We start from the raw sequence: 23,612 nt of genomic DNA, 5'->3' as shown, positions 1-23,612 counted from the left end.
TAACTGCTGGGAGAGATTTGGAAGCATTCTTCTTAGGTGCTGATAAAATATAAATGTATTTTTAGAATAATCTTAGATCTTACCCTAAACATCATGATTGCATATGCAAATTACCTTCTTCAGAGGCTTGCAAACAGCAGTGTAGACAAATGCTTTGGATCCTCTTCCACAACAGGGGACAGGCTTGGGGGAGCCAAAGAACAATGGGATTAGGGACAGAGGGCCCCCAATACCTGTTCTCCAGTCACTTGCGTCCCCATCTTGCCTTCCATGAGCCAAATGAAAATGCTGGTGTCTGAGAAAAGACTGTGTTGTGCTTTCTCTTCTCCTCTGCCATTCCTGCTTGCTACTATCCTTATCCCTGTAAGGAGCAGATTTCACCCCCTTTTAGCCTACCAGATACTGTAAACATTGCTCCTTTTGATTCCTATTGTGGGTTTTGATCAAACAAAAACAATGTGAAAATCCAAAGACATCAGCCGGTACTTGGACGAGGTCAAAGAAGGTGTCTTTCACCTTTTCCGTACATCCCTTTGCCCCTGTCCTCTCCCATGTGCCTGGTTCAGGGCCTGGAACTTCACTCTGTGTGATCTTGCTAGATGCTAGTCAGAGGCCAGTGGTCAGCAGGTGCTGGGTTGGGGGCGGCTGCTCCACTGCGTGATGTGGGGCGGGAACCCAGGAACACTGGGAGCCTACAGCTTGGAGCAGCTGGCTCTGAGGAATTATTGCAAGTCTGCACAACTTAAAAATCTGCAGTTTGGGGGCGGGCGGGGGAGCGCGGGGGTGGGTCCCCGAGCGTCCCATTTCTCCTCCGGGCGGTTCACTGAGTTCTTGCTCACTGCAGAGGGGCCCGCGACGCCTTCTGGACCGCACGCCGCCCTCGCTGAGGCCCGGGTTTGTTCCTCAACCTCGGCCGAAGGCATCTCCCTCTGACCCCTCTTCCATCCTTCGGGAAGGAGACTCGACTCGTCCCCCTTTCGCTCAGTGCATGTGACTTGGTAGGTAAGTCGAGGAACGGAGCCTGTGAAACAGTCTTGTTCTGCACCGTGCACGAGTCTTCGGGCAGCGGGGCGGCTGGTAAACAGGCAGGACCGGGGCCGTTTTTTTCTTCTCACTTTGTTTTAAAACAAGTTGGGGCCTCGGCACTTCCTAAGAGAATCCCGGCCAATATACAGAGTGTCGCTTGGGTCGCGACTTCTGGAGAGGCAGTTGCCGGAGGCGCCGGGGCCGCGGAATGAGGTGGTCGGTCTCCCGCTGGGTCGCGGCTCCAGCCCGGAGGGCGCGCAGGTAGGAGGCACTGGGCGCGCTCCTGCTCCCACCCGGACAGGGCACGCGGCTCCGGGGGTGACTCTGCACTCGGGCCTGGGCGGGGGCGCGCGCTCCGCAAGGCCGCCTGTCTTTCCGTGCATCCGCGGGTCGCACGGCCTGAGTCCCGCAACCTGCAATAGCCGGCGTCTGAGCGCCGGGCCCTCCGCCTGGAGAGCGCGGGCGGAGGGCCCGAAGCCAGGCGGCTGCCGAAGCCCGACCAATGGGGCGGCGGCCGAGCGGCCGGCCCCGCCCCGTCCCGCCCCGCCCTATTCGCGGCTCCCAGGCGCCTAGCTCTCGCCGGGCGGGACGGACCGACGGACTCAGGCGGGCCACCCCGCTCTCCTCGCCGCCGCCGCGGCGGGCGCGGGGCCGCGCGGCGAGGCCTGATTCCTGCAGCGCGGGCAGGCGGCGTCGCAAAGCGGAGCGAGCTCGAGGCGCCGGGACTCCTGCAGGTACCTGCTCCTGTCCCCTCCTCCGCGCGCACTCCGGCGACTTCCCCGTGCGACCCCGCAACTTTCCCCACCTTTTGCTGCCCCAGCAGCCCCGCGGGCCAGGTCACGGGGGCAAGACCGCGCAGGTCTAGGCCCGCAGGGACTTTGCATTCTGCTGGGCGCCTGTCTCGCAGCGCCCCTCGTCCTCCGGTCCTCGGAGCCCGCCGTCGCTGGTAGTCCTAAAGATCCGCCTGTTGCTCGAGCTGCGCGTGGCGAGACTGGCTGGGCTCCTCTGAAGGCCTCGGGAGGGTATCTAGGATCCTCTTTGGGACGTGGGGTGGGTAGCTGCGGGGTAGAGGAAGGACCGGAGGCGGGAGAGTCGGGGAGCGGAGGGGGGCGGGGGGGGGGGGAAGGCGGCACTTTGCGTAGGGCATCCCTGGGGCGTTTCCTTAGCCGGGAAGCCTTTCCTTCTCTTCCTCGAGAGGAGGCGCTTTCCTCGCGAATGTAAGTGCTTCCCCGGCCGCCTGCTCCGCCTTCTTTCCTGGCAGTCCTCCCCTCCCCTTTGCCCTACAGCGGTGCAAGGCGCCCCGCGACAGTTGCAGGGAAGAGCGCACCCAGGGCCCTTGTCCTGGTGCGGCGCTGCGCCCACGGACTGCCGGGGCGCTCGGGGTGGGAGACGCTTGGGGCTTGCAGGGCCCATGTAGACTCGCCCGCCGACTCCTCGGTTTTGCAACGGTGGTGGGGGGTCGGGAACTTCCCTTTCCCGCGCTCCTCGGGGTAGCTGCCGGACCTGTACATGTGAATGGGCTGGTGAGCAAGCCAGACCTTCCGGCAGGAGCCGCGGCAAGCCGGGCTGGGAGCCTTTCGCATTGCAGGGCTCGGTCTCCCCGCCCGTCCCCCCCTCCCCCTGCCTTCCCCGCTCTGTCTCTCCCCATGTCTTTTGGGAAAGGAGCACCTTTTGCGTCCTTGCTGTCACACACATTTCCACAAGGGAGACCGAGCCGGTAGTCTAACTCCGGCAGCCCGTGGCAGGGGTGGAGGACAGCGAAGAACCGCCTCCACCCACCTGAATAACCCGGGGGCTCTGGTTTGAGGCCAGAGCGTGAGCGGGTGGAGCGGGGTTGTGCCTGGTCTTCATAGAGAGCGGACTTGAAGTTCGTCCCGCTCCTGGATTTTGTATTTCATCTTACCCTTTGAAGAGTGGGGCAGGTGAGGAAAACCAGATCGGAAACCTTCCCCTCCCTTTTTCATGTATTTGCTTAAGTGATTTGCATAACTATTTGCATAGAACCGTGTGTGTTTCCCCCCTTTTTAGACTACTTGCAAATACCTTGCCCAGGTAAACAGGAAGCAAGCATTTTCCTGAGCACCTGCCCCTTTGCTAAAGGGAGATGCCCTGGTGCTTCTCTTCCCCACATAGTTCAGGCTGAAAGAGGGCGGAGTTGATTTTGTGGTTGAATTTGGTGTAATATGTCGGTTTCCCTCCTTCCCTGGGTGGTAAATTCCGCGGGGACATGGATTCATCACTTTGCCTTTACAACCAGCTCCCCCTGGGCTAGGCCCTGGGCTCTGCTCTGGGGGATGCGCAGCACGACATGAATCTCTGCTCTCAGTCTAGTTCTGTTCTTCCTTTTCTTTTTTCCACCAGATTCCTTCCTTCTCTTGATCTGATACTAAATTTGTGTTTTTCACAACTAGGGATTGTCAATATTGGGGTAGGGAGGAGAAGGTGGTCCTGAAGTGCTTAAGAACTCTGAATCCAAAGCAGGTGGTGAATATTCTAAGGAGATTTGTGGGATCTGTTTTAATTCTGGCTTGTGTCTGAGCCATTTTTACCTGGAAAACCAGCCTGAATAAGCCCATTCATCAGTGTGGCAAAGCCAAGCTTTTGCTGGTCAAGTGTATAAAAATAATTAGGGTAGGGGGTGGAGGCAGTCTTCGCTCTGTTTAGAAATATTAAAATATTAAAAATCCAATACTCTGACGCTTGGGTTTGCCAGCTAAGTATTTTTCCTTCTTCCTTATTGTTTTTTTAAAGAAAGATGGGGAAGAATGGGGACTCCAGACACCTCCTCTATCTTAAGTGAATTTCGCCCTTTGCTGTAATTCTTCCAGGACTCTGCGTCCCTCTCTTCTACCCGAGATCTCAATCTGCCCTGTGTCTGGCATTTGGGGTTGGAATGTGTGCAGCTTTGAGAGAGCAGGCACCACAGGGTTTCCTCCTCCTTTTTTTTTTTTTTTTTAATAGAGAACATTTATTGACTGCATACCATATGCCAGCTACTCTTCTCGGCACTTTTCCAGGCATTATCTCATTTAATCTTCAGAACAACCCCATTAGGGAGTGAGGCTTTCCTTCTTCATCACAGTGTTTCTGGGGAGCCAGCACTAGGTGGGAGCCCTCTAGGTATATTCTGAGTCCCATGGAAGATCAAAAGAGGAGGCTGGGCTTGGGGGTCCCACTAGCAGGCAGGGGCAGCTATCCAGGGTGGTTCCAGGCAGAGGGGAAGGTGGGTGTCTTTACTGCCCTTGCTTCTCAGGTTTCTGGAAGGTGGATTCTCCAGAGGGCCACTTGGGTGAAATACCCACAAGGATGTGCGGTCCAGCCCTGGTTTCAATCTCTTTATGGCTCCTGAACTTAAGTCACTTTTCATCTCTTGACCCTCAGTCTTTTTAGCTACAAGGATCTAGATGTCTAATATTTGTTATTACCCTCTACTAGGCACTGTGCTAAAAGCTCTCGATGTATTGACTCATTTCATCCAGATGGCAACATTTGGAGGTGGGGGTCTATTATTACCTATTTTAGTTTTTAAATATTTATTTATTTTTATTGCAGTATAGTTGATATACAATATTATATTAATTTCAGATATACAACATAGTGATTTCACAATGCCATACATCACACAGTGCTCACCACGATAAGTGTAGCGATTATTACCCCATTTTAGATGAGAAAAAAAAAGAGAGAAATGAAATGACTTGTGCAAAATCACACAAGTAGGACTATGTGAAGCCGAGATTCTATCCCTGGCAGTCTGGGTGCAGAGCGACTGTGAAATTCTGCACTCCTCGTTCATCCCTGCAGCCCCAACACTGTGCCCTATGCCAACCAGATGTGACTCGCTGTTACCGAGTGACTTTTTGGCCTCTGTCTCATCCTTAGAAGGAACCTTGAAAACTGCATTAGAGAAATGTTCTTTTGGCTTTTGCCAAAAAAGTCGTCTTTCCAATGTAATTGGGAAAAAGGAAGACAGATCATAAAGATCATGGGCTAGGTAAACATTATGGCTATTTCCAGAAAAAGTGCTTCTTACCCATGAGAAATCCAGAAAAATCGTAGAATGCTTTGTCCTCTGAGTCAAATCTGTCAAGAAAGCCAATAAGTAACCAACCTACGAGAATCTATTGTGTGGGTGCCGTGTGCCCAGTACTGCAGATACCAAGGGCAGGCAGAATAAAAGATGTGTGTTCTCTGAGCCTGAACACACAGTGGACCTGGAGACTCAAGATTAACACGCACGAGACAGGTCAATACAAGATGCTAAATATTTGCCTGATAAAAGTCACAAACTGTCACATTTGTATAGCCTACTATAGTTTGCAGAAACTTTCGCAGGGTTATCTCATTTAAGTTCTAGTAACAGAGTGTGATAAGCAATGGACAGGTGGTGGTTTGGAAGCCCAAGTTGCAGATGAAGAAAACAAGGCAAAGTGAGCCACTTGGAATTGGTCATAGCAAGGGGTCTTCTGACTCCAAAGACATCATCCGTCTGCCTCTCCAGTAAGGCCGTGGATGTGGAGGGTCCTTGGAGGTGGCTGATTGTGAATTTCATCCTGAAACTGGCTTTTGGGCACTGCTCTTGGCAGTCAGGAGGCACAGGGAAGGAGGAGAAAATATTTATTGCTGTTGTTTTATTTTTGCATTCAGGAGCCTGGTATGGGAAACGTGGAGAGAAATCCCAATTACGAATTCAATAACAATGTTGAGAATGTGCAATCAAATGTAGAATCTGACTTAGAAGAATTTCCGTCCCTGCCTTCCTTTATCATTTTTCTTTCTCTTATCATTTCTGTGTGGGCAAGGGGGTCTTGCTCTCCTTGGAATCCTGCAGAGCCTTGCACCATGGTTTGCTTGGAGTAGGTACCCTTTAAAATTATCTTTAATTGCACACATGTTGAATGATAAGGGGCTAACATCTGCTTTTAGCTAATAATGTTACAGATTAGCAGTTAATGTTGATAGCAGCTGGCTTCAGTGTGCTTGAGGAGGTCCCTGGTGAATGAAAGCCTCTTGCTCATCATCCTGAGCAGATCATCTGGGCTCAGCTGACCTTCTAGCAGATGCTTATCAATGTTGACTTAACAATGAACTTATGTAATCATATGTATCCTCTTTACATATAAAAATATGTATAAGCATTCATTCCACAAGGATTGGAGTACTTACCCAGCGTTAGGCACTGTTAGGTGCTAGTATGCTGTGGTAAAAAAAACAGACATGTAGGGGTGGGAGGTGGATGGGGAGACAGATATTAAACAAAGAAATACAAACATTTAGGGGCGCCTAGGTGGCTCAGTCGGTTAAGCGTCCGGCTTCAGCTCAGGGCATGATCTCGCGGTCTGTGGGTTCGAGCCCCGCGTCGGGCTCTGTGCAGACAGCTCAGAGCCTGGAGCCTGCTTCGGATTCTGTGTCTCCCTCTCTCTATGCCTCTTCTGCTCATGCTCTCACTCTCTTTCTCTCTCAAAAAAAATAAGATGAAAACATTTTAAAAAAGGAAACAAACATTTAAGGATTGGCAGGTGCTCTAAACAACTTCCTAGGAGACAGGAATAAGGATGGGGAAGGCACTAGTTAAGATGTGGGAGCTGGGAAGACCTTTCTGAGGAAGAGACTTTTCGTTCGGAGGGATGGACAGGAGTTGATCACATGAGAAGTTTATCAAATGAGAATTCCAGGCTGCGGAGGGATGTGAAGCTTTGAAGGCAAGGATGCACACTGAGCCTTGGAGGAACTTCTGGAGAGCTGGGTTGGGTGGCTGGGTTGAGGCTGGAGAGGAGGACAAGGGCAGATCATGCCGCACCCTTTATGCCAGATTGGGGACCTTAGAGTTTATCCAGGGGTCTGTGGGAAGGAGCTCACGGATTTGTAGGAGGAGAGTATCAGGAGCCAATTCATATTTCTGCAAGATCACCTGTGAAGAACAGATCAGAGAGGCTCAGGTGTGGCAGTTGGGAGCCTCCTTGACTGGAGTGTCAGAGAGTTAGGACCTAAAGCCAGCTCGGACCGAGTGAAAAAGAGTGTGAGGGGAGGAAGTGGAGGCCACATCTGTGCAGGTTGGTTCTGAAAGGGACTGGAGAGACTGAGCAGGTGCCAGATGAGGTGTGAGGCTATGCCCGTCTGTGTGGAAGCCACCCTGGCCGAGGTTAGGGAACTGCGCCCACGTCCTCAGTGAACCAACACGTCCACGTCTCTGTGCTTGGAGTTATATGGCACTTGCACTTCTAGAAGATTAGAAATGTGAATCCTGTTCTGGCTTTGTCACTAACTGCTGGGGAAATTGGAGCTTATCTCTTGTCCTTCTCTGTGTGTTTTTGTTCTTGTTTTCCTCACAGCCTGGTGATTTTATGATTTAAAAAAAATAGGTGATCTGTCTATGGATACTTTTCTTCAGTCGTATCATTCGGATGTGTTAATTTGGATCGTTTTCATAAATTGAATTAGGAGAACTATGAGTGGGTATGTGGAACATTTGTGGTGAGATTCGAAGCATTTGCTCTTTGATGATTACCAACTGCCTTAAATGGAGAGACACCAGTGATAGGCCTGGTGGTGTGGAGATGCCGAGCCCCACCGAGATATGTGGGAGTGAGGCCTGGTGGAGAGCCCCGGGTATGGCTAAGCCAACTTTCTGTGTCTCGGTGGAATCCCTCACCACCTGCTCTTCATCACGTGAGACTCTTCCTCCTTACCCGTGGGTATCTTATGAAAAGATTCAGGAGAGATACCTGGGGACCCATGTTTAGCAGAATATGCTGGACTAAAGATCAAGAATGAACATCACAGGTAGCCTGATGGGGCCTTGAAAAAGTGATCAATTTGTAGCTGTGTGGAATGAGAATATAGATAGGACCATAGAACTGAAAGATACCCCCAGATCAGTTAAGCCATTTGCTGCTTCCTGATGACTTCTTTCAGGAATGCTGACTTCTCTCCTGGGAAATAATTATTGTGGTGAGATAAAAGAATGCCAGCATGAACATACCCTGTTTTTTGTTTGTTTTGTTTTGTTTTTTGTTTTTTTTAAGAGAGAGAGCATGAGCGGGGGAGGGGCAGGGAGAGAGGGGGGCAGAGGATCCCAAGAGGGCTCCGTGCTGACAGGTCGACAGCAGCAAGCCCATCTCGGGGCTTGAACTCACTGACCATGAGATCACGACCTGAGCCGAAGTCACATGCTCAACCGATTGACACCCAGGCGCCCCAAACATGCCCACATTGTGTAACTTTCATTCTGCTGTGGACTGGTCTGGCTTTCTTAAGCCCTGACTGACATGCCAAGGTGACCCTAAAAGCATTTCCTGGGATTTACTTAAGGTAAACAATTTAATTGGCCAGAGATGGGAGAACTTGGTAGCTACAGACTGTGGTTGGTAGGTCTGGACTGAGAGGAGGCGCCTGGGTTCTGGCAAAAGGTTATATCAGTATGCTTGTCTTTGAGGTCAATAAATATACCTTCTGTGCCGTGTTTTTCTTGTGGGTTTTTAAAATTCCCAGTATTCTAAGTGTGGTACCCTCATGAGGCTGCTGACTTCAAACCTCTTCCTACCCTCCTCCTCTTGGTGATTAGACATGCCTGGTCATGATTTAGCCTTGGGGCTATTTCAGGGTTGACTCTTCTCCTCCTCCAGGCTAAATGTGTAAATGCAAAGTATCTTTGTGTGGCAGTGTCCTATCTACCTAATCTTTATCTATCTATCTATCTAATCTATCGATCATCTATCAATCATCTCTGTCAAAGAGTGAAAGGGTCTCCATATGCCCATCTTTTCTCACCATCTCCTTAGATCACAAATCTACAGGATAGGCTCTCTGGATATGCAAAAATAGGAGCCTCATGGAAGTTCATATGATGCCTGAGAACTTCACCTTTTATGCAGTTTCCCCAAGACTTCTTGATCTGATCAAAAAGCACATGTCAGTGTCGTGCATCTTTGTGGTGAGGGGCACTGAGTTTTCTTCTCCCGGTGCCCCCCAGACTTAAAATATGGACGCTCTAGTGCATCTTGCCTTCTCGCCCAGTGTCCTTTATGTGGGGCTTAGAAGCCGAGGGTACAGGATGAAGTTGTGCCATGTGGTCCTAAATGAATGGGTTTGCTTTTAGCTGCTTTTGGCCAGTCGCTGCTGTCAGCCAGACACATCATTTAAAATTGCACAAGCCAGCCCTGTTTTACAGCCCTTCCCTCATACGGTAGGGTTCGCCACTCAGAGATAAATCCTACGTAAGCATTTATTAGACACCGGGGTTAGGTTTCAGAATGCCCACAGATGCAGAGGCAAGTTGTAAAGGGTGGGAAGCTAGAAGGTTCGTACTGGAACTCCAGGATTGGGAGGTGTAGAAGAGAGGTGGCCGTTCTCTCCCCTGGCAGCAGGGTCCTGCTCCACACACCGTGCACTCAGACATGTGCCCCACAGGTGTGCTCACTGGTGTGAGCAGCTCAGCTGATGGCACAGAAGTAGACAAACCACAGACAAGTAGTAACTGGGTATAGAGTTTCAGTTTGACAAGATGCAAAGAGTTCGGGAGATAGAAGGTACTGATGGTTGTATGTTAGGAATTTAAAAAAATTTTTTTTAATGTTTATTTATTTTTGAGAAGGAGAGAGAGACAGAGCATGAGGAGGGGAGGGGCAGAGAGAGAGGGAGACCCAGGATCCGAAGCAGGTTCCAGGCTCTGAGCTATCAGCACAGAGCCCGACGCGGGGCTCGAACTCACAAACCACGAGATCATGACCTGAGCCGAAGTCGGATGCTTAAACGACTAAGCCACCCAGGCGCCCCAGGAATACTTTTAATACCACTGAACTGTACCCTTAAAAATGGTTACTATGGTAAATTATATGTGCTGTGTATTTTTTCACAATAAAAACAATTTGATGAAAAAAAAAGAAATTGAGATTCTAATCCTATGAAAAATAGCATTCTCAGATGTTTTGGTCTCAGATTCTTTACATGCTTAAAAATTATTGAACCCGCCCCCCCCCACAAAGCTCCTGTTAGTGTGAATTATAACTATCAGTATTTTTTGGATACCATTAGTTTATTATAAAAGAGAGACATAGAAATTATACTACATGATGAAAGATTTCACAACTTCAGTTATGAATGGGCAGCTTTACATGTACCATTTTTTTTAAGTTAATTTATTTGGAGAGAGACAGAGAGAGAGAGAGAGAGAGTGAGCACAAGTGGGGAGAGGGGCAGAGAGAGACAGAGAGAGAGAATCCCAAGCCAGGCTTTGTACCGTCAGTGCAGAGCCCGATGCGGGGCTCCAACTCATGAACCGTGAGCTCATGACCTAAGCTGAAGTCAAATGTTTAACCGAATGAGCCACACAGGTGCTCCGATACCATTTCAATAATGTGTTTTAGTTTACATACTTTCCAAGAATGTCACCATCTCTAAATAAAAAGTCCTTGTCTTCTAGAACTAGTTTGGTGCCTCCATATTCTGGGATGAGACTTTGATGTCCAACTTCCACACTAACTGGGTGATTCCACACTTTCCTTTAGAGCCCCATCCAACGGCTTCTGCTGTTGCTTGCAATATTTTTTCCTTGAGATTTTTCTGGAAGCATCATGCCTCCTTTGGTTACAGTTTCATACACACTCCTTTCAACTAAAATTTGGTCAAAGAAGTAAAGAAACTTTCTAAATGCCTGCCCTGCCATCACTCTGGCTGCTGCAGTGCGTACTCTCATTTATCAATATATATGTTAGAAATTAAAATAGTTACATTTTAGGAGCACCTGGCTGGCTCGGTTGGTGGAGCATGTGACCCTTAATCTCAAGGTTTTGAGCTCGAACCCCCTGTTGGGTGTAGAGATTACTTAAAAAATAAAATCTTGGCTGGGGCGCCTGGGTGGCTCAGTGGGCTGAGCATCTGACTTAGGCTCAGGTCATGATCTCACAGTACGTGAGTTCGAGCCCCACGTCGGGCTCTGTGCTGGCAGTTCAGAGCCTGAAGCCTGCTTCAGATTCTGTGTCTCCCTCTCTCTCTGCTCCTAACCCACTCACATTCTGTCTCTGTCTCTCTCAAAAATAAATAGACATTAAAAAAACTTAAAAAACAAAAATCTTGGGGCGCCTGGGTGGCTCAGTCGGTTGAACGTCCAACTTCGGCTCAGGTGTGATCTCACAGCTCGTGAGTTTGAGCCCCGTGTGGGGCTCTGTGCTGACAGCTCAGAGCCTGGAGCCTGCTTTGGATTCTGTGTCTCGCTCTCTCTCTGCCCCTCCCCTGCTTGTGCTGTCTCTCTCTGTTTCACAAAAAATAAAATAAAAATTTAAAATAAAATAAAATCTTAAAGAGGTTAAAATTTAAAGTATTAATTATTCATTTAAAATAATAATAGTAATCTCATTACATGTTAATGTAAATGACATATCTTTATGAACAATTTTTTTTTCAAAACAAAAACAATGCAAGAGTAGCATTATTTTATATTTTTACAAATGTATTTATTGTCTGGTTTAATGGAAGGCAGGGGGATTCTTAGCCTTGCTTCTCTGTGTAGTCTGTGATCTCACACATCATATACTCCCTGGAAAACTCCTCGGCCACTTATGAGAGAATGAGAGTAAACAGGAAAATAACATCTTCGTTTATTATGAAAATGAGTTTTTTATCTCATGGACCCTTTAAAGGGTCTTAGGAACCCCAGGGGTCCCCTGACCACACTTTGAGAACTACTGCTATAGAATAAATCTGCCACCAAGTTAATTTTTTGTTATGTTCTTTGTTTTAGCCTCTTTTCATCAAATGTTATAGGAACTTGAACTTTAGCAATTCAATGTGTTGCTTATCTGTGATTTCAAATAAAAGAACTAGGTGGCTCCTTGGGGGGGGGGGGACACATTATTTTTCTCTTGTTTATGTAACAAACAAGCAACAAAAAAACCCTGTTTGCACCGTTCTGTTGTTAACTTTTTCAGAAGCTACAAAATTGATCTAGCGTGTACCTGTTTGGAATTCCCCTTGCTAAACTAACTTGAGTAGGAAACTCAAGACATGGAAAATTTTGAGCGTGAAAATCAGCTAAAGCAATCCAGTGTTTCCTTCAGGGTATGCAAAGTTTGCTTTTTTTCAAGTGTTCGTTCCTATTTTCTGTGGAGTGAAGACATTCTTTCAGCTTCTCTGGGGAAAGTCTGCACCTGTCCCGGGGTGGTGCCCAGAGCTCTCTCCTGGGGCATGGTCCTGAGCTGTGCTCTCACATGGATACTGTGCTCTTCAGAGAATCTCCTTTTCCTCCCTCCAGCTCTGCCCCACCTCCTTCTTCCTTGTCTTGAGAACTTGGAAACTCAAGGAGGAGATTGCGTTTAGGAAACAAACTGGAAAAAAGAGAGGTGTGAGATCTAATTTTAACAAGTCCAACTGAAAGCTTTTTGGCTTGCATTGTCTGGGGAATCTCATTATTTCTATTTTTTTTTTTTTTTTCATGTTGATGAAGTATGGAATTAGTCACAGCAGATAGTCCTGGGGAAAGCTTTAAAAAAATCCTCCCAGGATAGCTTCTAGGAGCTGGATGTGGATGTTTGTGAAGAAGAAATTTCTTTCTACCTTCCAGATAATGGATTGGATGCTAAAGGAACTATCGTATTTATTTGACGGTATCTTTTAAAACGTTAAATGCAACTTTTGTTTTTTCACCCCATGAAATAGCCACTGTGGCAGCTTACTACAGCAACAGACACTTGGCTCTCTGGGTTTGTTGTGAATGTGCTAAGGAGTTATGATTTGCCAAAAGCAGTCTGTTACTTCCAGCAGCAATAAGCGCTTTTCTACAATCCTTTGGAAAAGCCCTAATGTGTCTGGCGCTCCCGGTTGGAAGAGGCCCCTGGATGTGTCCTTTCTGGAGTGGCTCCCCGACCAGACCTTTCCTTTAGGAGTAGTTTCTGCTTGCAGACCTTCAGAAGGTCCCCAGTTCCTGCTTGTTTCCAGGTGTGCTTTTTTTTTTCAGACTTCTCTTTGACCCTGAGAGCCACCGATTGCCTTCGGACAAAAATCCTGTCTGTTTAGTGAGCCAACACCAGTATCTCCTGCTGGTATCCCAAGAACCCTCATAGATGTGGGAACTATCCAAAGGCCTTATTTCACACCGGCGTGTAAAGACTAAGCTTGTAGCCTTTTCTGCTGCTTTTGAGAGGGGAGTGGGGGGTGAACTCAAGGATGGTGCTTGCTGAAATGGAGCCAGGGATGTACTGGGAAGGGCACGGGAGACCAGGGCCCTGCGGACGGCCCTGCCGGCTTCCCTGTGTTGCAGGTGGTTCCGCTGAGGTGTGTGCACCTGGCGGAGTGAAAGGAGCATCAAACGGATAGGAGAATTTCTGTGTAGAATTCCAGCTCTTACTCACATGATAATGATAATGATAATGATAATGAACACTGTGTAGCACTTGCATTGTGTGCTGGGCACTGTTCTGAATGTGTATACATATCAACTCGCTTCATTCTCATAGCAATTTAAGGTAGGCATTATCATTTTATCTTAAGTGAAATTATATTTCTTATTCTATCTATACCATCTCTATCTATCTATCTGTCTATCATCTGTTTATCTATCTATCATGTACTTATCTATCGATCAACAGACAAGGAAACATCTAAGAAATTTTAATAATTTACCCAAGTATACAACTGGAACTTGGCACGACTGAGATTCAAATCCTGGCAGGCCAGGTACAGCCTCTGCTCTTGTCTACAAATTTGAATCTCAGCTCTGCCCCTTACGGTAGGAAAGTTATTTTACCTCTCTGGCCTCAGTTGCTCATCTGCCGAGTGGGGATAATAATAGCATCTACCTTAAGGTAGATGAAATATTTAAAGCAGCGCCTGGTACAACGTAAGCGCCATATAAGGGCTTACTAGAGATTATTTTTGTAATGGAGACTGTAAAGAAGACCGAGTGTACATACTTCATAGAGGTAAGCACAGGAAAAAATTTGACTCTTTTACTGATTGCGTGTATCTACAACGACTTTGTAGATATTTTGAAGCTCTTGGTGGAAACAGCATGAGTCGATGAAAACGCGTATTTGTCATCCCACACTTATTTAGGGGGATACGACAGAAGTACAGTTAGTTTGAAGGACTTGAGCCTCGTGTGTAAAGACAGCCAGCAGAGCACCGCCAGGAGGAGCAAAGTGTGAGCAGCTTCCCCAACACGGGCCTCCCCAGGAAAGCTGGGCTCGGGCACTGGGCTCGCTGTCTCTCCTGTGTGCTTAACACTTCTGAACCTCATCCAGATTGGTGGATCATAATAATGCCAGCCTTTCTAGGTTGGTTTGGGGATTAAAGAAGTTCGTCCACTCATTCATTGTTTCCTGCTAGGCATTAAGGATGCAAAGGTTAAGAAAAAATAGGCCCCGCCTTTGTGGGGCTCCCAGTGCTGTGGTGGAGGCTTCTGGGAAATTGTTCTACTCCAGGTTAGCAAGTCAAATACTCAATGGAGGCAGGCAATGGCGGAGGGGGCCAGTGGCTGGTTTTAGGGTAGAGAGAGATCTGGGGTCAGGGCTCGGTTCTGGAGAATATGATAGAGAATATGAGTCTTGAGGGGCATTCTGAGCAGGTAGATAAGTGAGAAGTTGGGGGTACTTTTGGAGAATTTCAGGTAATTCTTTGTAGTCCTAGAGTTGAGTTGCGTTGTGGAATGTGAGGATAATGGATGAGGAAACATAATGGCAGCTAACATTTGATTGAGCATTTACTATGTACTAAGCACAGACAGCTTTATTTTTATTATCTCATTTTTAAAGATTTTCTTTCTTTTTTAAATGTTTATTTTTGAGAGAGAGAGAGAAAGAGAGAGCATGTACACATGCATGAGCGGGGAAGCGGGAGAGAGAGAGGGAGACAGAGAATCCAAAGCAGGTTCCATGCTGTCAGCACAAAGCCCAATGTGGGGCTCGAGCCCATGAACTGTGAGATCATGACCTGAGCTGAGGTCGGATCCTCAACCAACTGAGCAACCCAGGTGCCCTTATTCTCATTTTAAAACTTCATGACGGCTCTATGTGGTGTGTGATACTTAGTATCCATGTTTTACAAATGAAAAAACAGAGGCTCGGAGAACTTCAGTGATTTGCTCAAGGTTGCACAGCTAGTGCTGTTGAAGCTGGGATTCAGACTCAAGCAATCTGGATCCAGAGTTTATTCTGAAGGGCAAGGGAGCTATCAGAGGGCTTTAAGCCTGCACATTTTAGAAGGTAGTTTGAACTTGAAATGGACAAAAAGGTAGGGGATGGGGGGAGGTCTAAGGCAGGGAAGATACTTAGAAGTGTATTGTAATAAACCATGGAAAAATACTGAGTGTCTGAATTAAAGCAGAGGCGGGAGGGACAAGGAAAGGAAAGCAATTTGAGAAATGTTGGGGAATAGAGGATGAAGGGAAGTGTGGACATGTTTATTTTAAGGTCCCAATGGGACATTCAAATGGACACGTCCAGTAGGCAGTTACAAGAGTTTGAAATGTAATGGGGAGATCCGGGTTGGAGATGATGAAATTCCCAGGGAGAGGAGTAGAGGGATACGAGGAGCCCCTGGGGCTGCAGTGACCCAGATCTGAGGCCTGCAGATTGTATCCGGCTACAGATTTGTTTGATTTGGCTCACAGCAGTAAAACATTAAAACCAACAGTTGCCAACATTTAGAAAATTGGGAAAGTTCACATAAAAACAAGATTTGTGGGTGTTCTTGGCAAACTGGGCAATCCGACCACCTGAGGTGCACAAACAAGGGACAGCAGTCCCCTTTCAGCAGGGCCGGTGCTCTGCAGCTTGTCACCGTGGCCGGATGTCCTCTTTTTTTTCATTTCAGGCACCTGGCCCCTGCAGGTATTTTATTTTGTGACCCCAGATTTAAGGTTTGGGAAGGTGAAGCCGGTGTGCCACAGGAAGCCAAGAATGAGTAGTCAGACAAGTGGCACCAGTGAACTGGGAGGGGCCGGGGGGTGGCTGGGAGGTGGGACGTGGACAGTGACACATGCCTTGGACATGTAGGTCTGGTGCAGAAGTCATCCTGAGGTGCCCTCAGCAAAACACTTCGTGGAGTGTCAGGGCAAGAATTGCACAAGAGGAAGGAAGGGTGAGTGTAAACGATGATGTTAAGAAGCTGTGTTGTGAAGGGCAGTTGGGGTTGGGAGAGTCTTATTTTTCAGTATGTGAGTGAGTCGAGCATATAAGGATGTATGTGATATAAAATAGTACTTTCTCTGTCCTCGACTCACATTTTGGAACTACAAGGAATCCAGGCTTTCCTTTGGTGGTTCTTACTGCAACAGAGTGCTCCAGGGTGTGGAACGGAATGAGGTGCTTTACATGTCTGTGAAGGCTGCCCTGCCAGCCGCAGATCTTCCCAGGCTACCTGCATTTTTGCTAGTCTGAGTAACGGTGCCTTAAAACGGGCCCCTGTGCGTTTCAGCAGAGCTGGCTAAGTTGAGCAGTGTCCATGTGGTGACTTGCTACCTGCATTTACTCATGTGTTTGTATGCTGTCCATTTCCTCCTACCGTTTGCCAGGTGGAATCTGTGTGATGGTCTTATCAAGTAGCATCACTTCCATGGCAGCTTGGGTTCACGGGCCTTTTATTGGTTGTATGCCATGTGCCAATTTTCCCGTTTACTTTTTTGTATTTGTTTTATGATATAACTTGATCTGATAACCTGGTGTGTGTGTGTGTGTGTGTGTGTGTGTGTGTGTGTGTGTGAACTTGTCTATCTCGCCTTTGATGAAAACCCTTTTTATTAAGGAAGAAAATGCATCTCCTTCTGCAGTGGCTGATAAATCAGCTGCCTTTCTTCTGTGGTGACCACAACTTCAGAAATACATTTGCTGTGATTTTTCTTTTCTCCCAATAGCACAGTAGACAGACAGACTTTAAAATTCGACATAGGATAGAAGCAGCCAGTAGCCAAGCTCTGTGACAAATGCTAACTAATGAATTCAACAAATCATTTTTAAGAACCTACTATGTGTCAGATGAGGTTATAGGCACTTGGGTTATGGTGGTATTTAAGACAGATAAAAAGTCCTGCTTGCACTGAGCTCATATCTGAGTGGAGGAATAAATAATAAATATGATAAAAAAAAACAGAGTATATGTCTTTAAGTCTATTTTAGGGAGTGATAAATGCTAAGCAGAAAAAATATAGCAAGGAGTGGGGGGATAGGAGTTTTGTTGGCGGGTATTTTAGGTAGGGTAACTGAGGAAGGGCTCATTTGGAAGGTATTTGAGTCCAGGCCTGAAGAGAGTGGGGAAGCCATACCATCCCCTGTGGATAGAGCATTCCAGGGACAGAGATCAACCAGTGCAAAGGCCCTGAGGCAGGAATGATTAAAGAATAGCATGGACACCAGTACGCCAAGGGGAATGAAAGAGAGAAAGGAGAAGGAGGTGAAATCAGATAAATAAAATGGAGGAAGGGAGCTTTTGCTCTGAGCAAGATGGAAGTCACTAAAGAGTTGAACACAGGAGTCCATGGTGTGATGTACATTTTAACAGGATCTCTAGCTAATGGAGTCTTAATCCTTTTTGTGCCAGGGACCCCTTTGGCAGTCTGGGAGCCTAGGGACCACTTTTCAGAACAGTGCTTTCAGATACAAAAAATAAGAGCCACAGACTATAAAGGAACCCAACTGTATGGAAATGCATACAGTTACCAAAACAGTTAAACCACCTTATGATTTAGTGATATGTGTGCTTCTTTATCAGCTCCTTAAGGATGACCTAGCAGTTGGTCTGTTACTACTGTGATTTCAAAGAAACAATGAACTTATGTGATTATTTTCTGAGGCCTGCAACAATTCTGCTATGATACAGGATTATCTGGAATTTCTAGTGGGGTGAAGTCACTGGTACTGCTCTTATTGCCCTGGGCCACTGCCTGCATTTTTAAGGGGGGGATTCCTAACTTCAGTGAAAAATCAAGATTTTTTGCCACCCCCTGTCTAAATCCAGGGACCTCTTGAATTCTCCCTACCGACCCCTGCTTTCCTGCTCTGTTAAGTGGAGGTGCAAAAGAGAAGTGGGTGAATTCATGGAATGTTGCCCACGTTTCTGGCCTGATCAGTCTGTGCTTCCATAGACACTACTGGGGTTCACTGTTTGCCACCTTTGATCGCTGCAGTTCCCGGTGGATTGCTGTGCCCAACACCAGCCTCTAATTTTTGAGATGTTCTGGGAACAACGATAACTCCAGGAGGTGTTCTTGTTTTTGTTTTTGTTTTTGTTTTTTTGTTTTGTTGTTGTTTTTTTTATGTCTCCCTGACTGGTTCCTTGTGGCTAAATAGTTCAGGAGACCTGAGTTATGGTCCCTGTTTCAGCAGATTGTCTGTATGGTCACCTGTAATCCTTTCTCCTTTCCTAAAGGATATCACTCACCTTGGTGATTCCTGGCTCACAAAGGTGTGGGTAGTGCAGGTAGAGTTCTTTATATTCTATATGAATAGCTCTAGGTCATAGGGCTCCATTAGCCAGACTCGACTATTTTCTGCTCTCGGTACGTAACACAAGCTTTCCAGTCCCGCGGCTTTGCGTATGTTCCTTCCTCTCCTTGGAGAACGGCCTTTTTACACTTACTTGTCTCCTTTACTTGTTTATGTCTGACCCCACTCTCAAGGCTCAGCTCAAATGCCACCCATTCCTGTCATTCTCCCTACCTCCTGATCCCAGACGGACCCATTACCTTCTCTGAATTTCCATGGAACCTTCTTGGTACCTCTCTTCAGGGTACCTGACATCTCCCGCCTGTACTGCACTTATTTATTTACCTACGTACCCTCCTATAACCGCTTCTAAGCAACTCTAAGCTCTGAGGGCCAGAGTCATGTTGTCCTTTGATTTCTGTAGTCCCTGGGACAGTGCCAGCCACAAAGCAGACGTGGATCTACGGCAGAAGCTTATGATTCTCACAAGGAGTCCATCGGCCGAGGGTCCCACCTCCACCAAGTCTGTACGTTCACTTGATGTCCACCCCCCTTCCTTTCCCCAAGTCCTGACTAAGCCTACTTTCAATTGTTTATTTTCCAAATAGAAATGACTGTTTACACAAGTGTTTCTTAATGCTTGCAAAAAAAGTCACACAATGTTGAGAGGTATGGAGTAGAAAGCAAAAATCACCCTGAATTCTATCACCCAGAGACAATGCATTTAACATTTTAGTGTATATTCTTATAGATTATTTTTTTCACTTTGTAAAGTTAGACATATTTTATAAGGATCAGATCATGCCATATATTGTATTATAATTATTTTTCTCTTTTTTACTTGGCATATTTTGATGATTTTCTCATGAATCTAGAGGTAGTAGAGCATTGATTGCAGTTAACAGGATGGCTTTAGAGTGTTATTGCTCAGATTCAAACCATGAGGCTATCACTTAGCTGTTGACCCTGGAGAGTTAGTTAATTTCTCTATCTACCAGTTTCTCCATCTGTAAAATGAATCCAATAAAAATACTACCTGTTCAAGTGTCATGAGGATTAAATGGGTTCAGATGTGCAAACACTCAGAGGTATTGAGACACCTGATTCAGTATACGGGACCTCCTTCCATTATTATGATTTTGGTGTTTTTAATGGCCACAGACTGTTGCATTACATGGCTACCTCCTAATCTGACTATTTCCCTGTTGATGGACGTTTAGCTTGCCTTCGAATTTTTACGCTTATGAGTAACCACTGATGCAGTGAACATCCTTGGATACCCATCCTTGCACACTTGTCTAATTCATTCCCTCAGGATACATTCTCAGAGGTGGAACCACAGCTTTGTAATACACATTGCTACAGTGTCCTCCAGAAGGTTTCCGTTTACCTGTTCCCAATCACAATTATCCTGGCATGCTATGTTTCTCCCTCTCTACGCTACAGAACTGCTTGCTTTGAGTTGCTCTTTTTATCACTGTGTTAGTGCAGACACTTGATGCATCAGCCATTGAAAACATGGGGATGAATGAGACAGAGCATAGGGCCTGAAGCCCCTGGGTGGGCTGATTTGCCTGCCTGTTACCTGGCTGCAGCCTGAGCCCCAGATTTCAGCCAGGCATGCTTTAGGGGGTATCTGCAAGTGGGGATGTCCGGTGGAATAGTGGCAGCCATATGGGCCACTCAGGGTGGTCCCAGAGCCCTGTTAACACATGGGGATGACCTTGCTGCGATCAGTGACCATGAGATTTCTCTCCCTCTTTTGAAGTGCACACCCTTCCACAGGGCTTTTCCTTACTCTCAGTTCTGAAGATTGCCTTTGGAGGTGACTCAGTGACTCAGCAGCAGCCTGCCGTCTCCCTCTGTTCCCCAGGGAGGGTTGTCTAGGAACATAAAACCCGAGAAGAGGAAAGTGGTATTTAGTTACCCGTGGTTCAAGCCTTAGGGATTTCTGGAGATGGTATTGCATTTGCTCATTCTGGATGGCCAAGAAAATATCATTTATATTAACTTTTCAAGTACAATTTAGAGCCTTTGCTTTGGAAGGCACTTACTGGTTTCCTCCCTGAAGACCAGAACTTGTATAATTTTATTTTCATTATTATTTTTTATAAATTTATTTTTAATCCCTGAATGTATTAGACCCTGAGAAGTTTTCACTTTCTTCTTGGGACACAGCAAATTTTTAAAAAAGTGTTCGTTAATTCAAGGATTTCTCATATTAATGTATATCTTGAAATTTGATAATTTGGAAAAACTAAGTAAGTCGGGGATATTCTTAGTAATCTGCTGTCTGAATCAACTGGAAAGTGTTGTATTATTCTGACTTCTTTGGATTATACGATTTAAATATAACTACAATTTTTCTGGGACACTAAATCTGATTTCAGACTGATTGTGATATCTTAATTTTATTTAAGCAAAACCCCAGACCACAACTCTCATTAGCTAATCAAGATAGGAGTAGCATCGAATTTCACCTTTTGTTATTATTCCTATTATTTCATTACTCTTAGATTTTATTGAAAATTAGTCTATGATTGATAAATAGTGGTGAGACTATAAAACTAACATGTATTTGCACTTTTCCTGGGACATTGATGAGTTTCCAAGATTGGAGCTTTGGTCAGGAGTGGGTTTGGTCAGGGGCACCTGGGTGGTTCCATTGGTTCAGCTTCTGACTTTGGCTCAGGTCATGATCTCACTGTTCGTGAGTTTGCGCCCTGCGTTGGGCTCTCTGTTGTCAGCATAGAGCCTGCTTTGAACTGCCTGCACCCTTCTGTCTCTGCCTCTACTGTGCTTGATCTCTGTTTTTCTGTCTCTCTTAAAAATAAATAAACATTTAAAAAAACAAAGGAGTGGGTCTGGTCAGCGGGAGGACCCGTACCTGCGAAGAGCTGTAGTAAGCCATCTTTCCAACTATATTAATGCATTGTGCTGTGTGTCAGTTCTGCCCCCCAAAATGTTAGCAAATATCATATAGATTCTCAGAGAAAATCACTAACCTTTACTCCAGACTCCAATTGCCCGAAGCACGCTTCGAGTTTCAACAAAAGGTTAACCCTCCTTTTATCTTTGCTCACTTGCAAAGTTTCGCTTGTCTGACACCAGAAATGCCATGACTGAATTCTAAAAGAACAAGTGTCTGGGGGAATATCCCTGGCCCCTGTCAGCAAAGTATTAGTACCATCTGCCATTCTGAGCTTTCTGAACTCCCAGCTTCCAGACAGGTGTCTGAGGTCTCCTTAGAGCAGGGGTTCACAACTGGGGATGGTTTTGCTCTCTGGGGGACATTTGACAATTTTGCTTGTCACGACCTTAGGGGAAAGTGAGATGTGCTCCTGGTGTCTAGTGGGTAGAGGCCAAGGATTCTGCTAAATATCATAAAGTGCATGACACAGCCCCCCACAGGGGGGTTACCTGGCCTCAAAATGTCAGTAGCGTTGAGGGTGAATAAACTCTGTAGAAGTTTGCAAGGTCAGGATGTCTCCAGGGAAGCTGGCTGGCTGTCAGGATGGTGCTTGATGGTGCTCTTTACCTGGTGACCTTATCACAGGTCAAGGTCAAGCTCTCAGCCCGGCAACTTCAGAAACTCACTTTCAGAGTACCAGACTCTAGCAGATTGACTCTCATAAGAACTCACAGAAAACTGAGTGAATGAACCTCTTCTCACCTTATTACGTTCCACTAATAAATAAAACCAGCGGATAGAGTGGACACGGTTGTTGGCAGCATAGCTCATATGCTCTCCGTTGGCAAGGTGCCTGGGAACTGAAATTGCCAGGAGGTGCCACAGGGAGCCTAGAATCTGAAAAGGCGAGGGTTTGGGGTATCTAATGATAGCTGAAACTCTAGGTCTAGACACTTAAAAATCCATGCGAGATGTGCCCATCAGGGCTGGAATGTGCAACATCTTCAGGATTACACCTCTAGAAAGTGCTGGGATGGCTCTTGGCAACCAACTTTGATCTCTCACACTTTCCTCCTCTGCTTCCCTTGCTGACCAACTGCCTTTCCTTACCCATATTGATTCTTTTAATTAATTTACTCTTTAGTCTCATTGCCGTGGGGGAGAGGAATCGGCTCAATAAAAATGTGTCAACCACCGTTGTGTAACAGGGATAATTAATACGAAGACTGATATTTTAACACTGTCCTTAACTGGAGGCTTCTCAGCTACTGGGTAGCACGGAGGCGACAATATTTCAGAAGAACGTGAGCAGGGCAGTAACAGGTACACTCAGGATTCTGTGCAAGTCCGTAAGACACAGACCTATGCAGCAGTGACACTTGGAATGTCTGCTTTTATCTCTCAGGCACTGATTTTATAGTTTAATTTGAGTCTTAAGAGAAGGGCATAGGGAGCTATTATTACCCCTGTGCACTGTCTGCTTGTCCATGTGATATTCCTCGTTTTGTTCCAAGACTGGATGTCAGCTCTCTGGATGATGGAAGAGTTGATCTTCACTTTTTCCCTCTACATAATGGAGAAAGTCATTTTGTATATTTCTGAGTGCTGTGGTCAACCCACTAGGAAATCTAGGTGAGCTGGAGGGTCTATCACAAGGATGCTGGAGAGGATGTCCCTTTTTACTGCGAAGAGAGTTCTACAGAGGCGAGCAATGCCTGAGCGAGCTTGATGTGTTTTGCCCCAATCCTGCTGAATCACTCAGCAAAGTCAGAAACCTGCTTCAGTGCTAAGTCACAAAAAATACTCTCTTCTTTTGAACCGTTAGGCTCTGACAGAGGTGGTAGGAACATGGAGGATAGAACCATTTGGTGGGGCTGTTAAGCAGGAAGGGGAGAATGTGTTGGGTGCACACATTTTTCTTTCCCAAATTCTGCTGGTTTGGGCCATGTTTTACCCAGTTCTCCCAGTCCTTCACTTTCCCTGACCACTGGATGTGGATCTCGATTTTCTATGCTGATTGACATCAGGCAGACTTACCTGAGTTTGAATCCTGGCTCTGGCATTTGGACAAATAGCTTCCCTGAGCCTCGATGTCCTACCTATAAAAGGGGAGTCACAACAATTAACACTTACGGTGGTTAAAGTGATACGTGTGTGAAACTCCTGGGAGGTTCCTGGCATGTTGTACTGGACTCAGAAAGTGCTGGTTATCATTTTACAAGGGAAAGGTCACCCTTAGAATGTGAATGCCCTAGGAGGAGAGT

General features: G+C 46.5%; 1 protein-coding gene and 1 pseudogene across 3 annotated transcripts in view; one reads left to right on the top strand and one right to left on the bottom strand.

The window, feature by feature from the left end:
- Nucleotides 1–812: 812 nt before the first annotated feature.
- KCNS3 (potassium voltage-gated channel modifier subfamily S member 3) overlaps nucleotides 813–23,612 on the top strand; it is a 40,470-nt gene continuing 17,670 nt past the window's right edge. The window contains exon 1 of one of the 3 annotated variants that reach the window (XM_027077948.2): nucleotides 813–998. The gene's annotated coding sequence lies outside the window, so the exon portion shown is untranslated. Of the gene's footprint in view, nucleotides 1,003–1,583; nucleotides 1,761–23,612 lie in introns of those variants that run through there. The other 2 variants (XM_027077947.2, XM_027077946.2) reach the window with 2 other exon arrangements.
- On the bottom strand, nucleotides 10,351–10,690 carry LOC106980376 (10 kDa heat shock protein, mitochondrial-like; annotated as a pseudogene).

The sequence above is a fragment of the Acinonyx jubatus genome, chromosome A3 (assembly GCF_027475565.1).
Source record: "Acinonyx jubatus isolate Ajub_Pintada_27869175 chromosome A3, VMU_Ajub_asm_v1.0, whole genome shotgun sequence".
Classification (NCBI taxonomy): domain Eukaryota; kingdom Metazoa; phylum Chordata; class Mammalia; order Carnivora; family Felidae; genus Acinonyx; species Acinonyx jubatus.
This window is presented reverse-complemented; position numbering and strand designations above follow the sequence as displayed.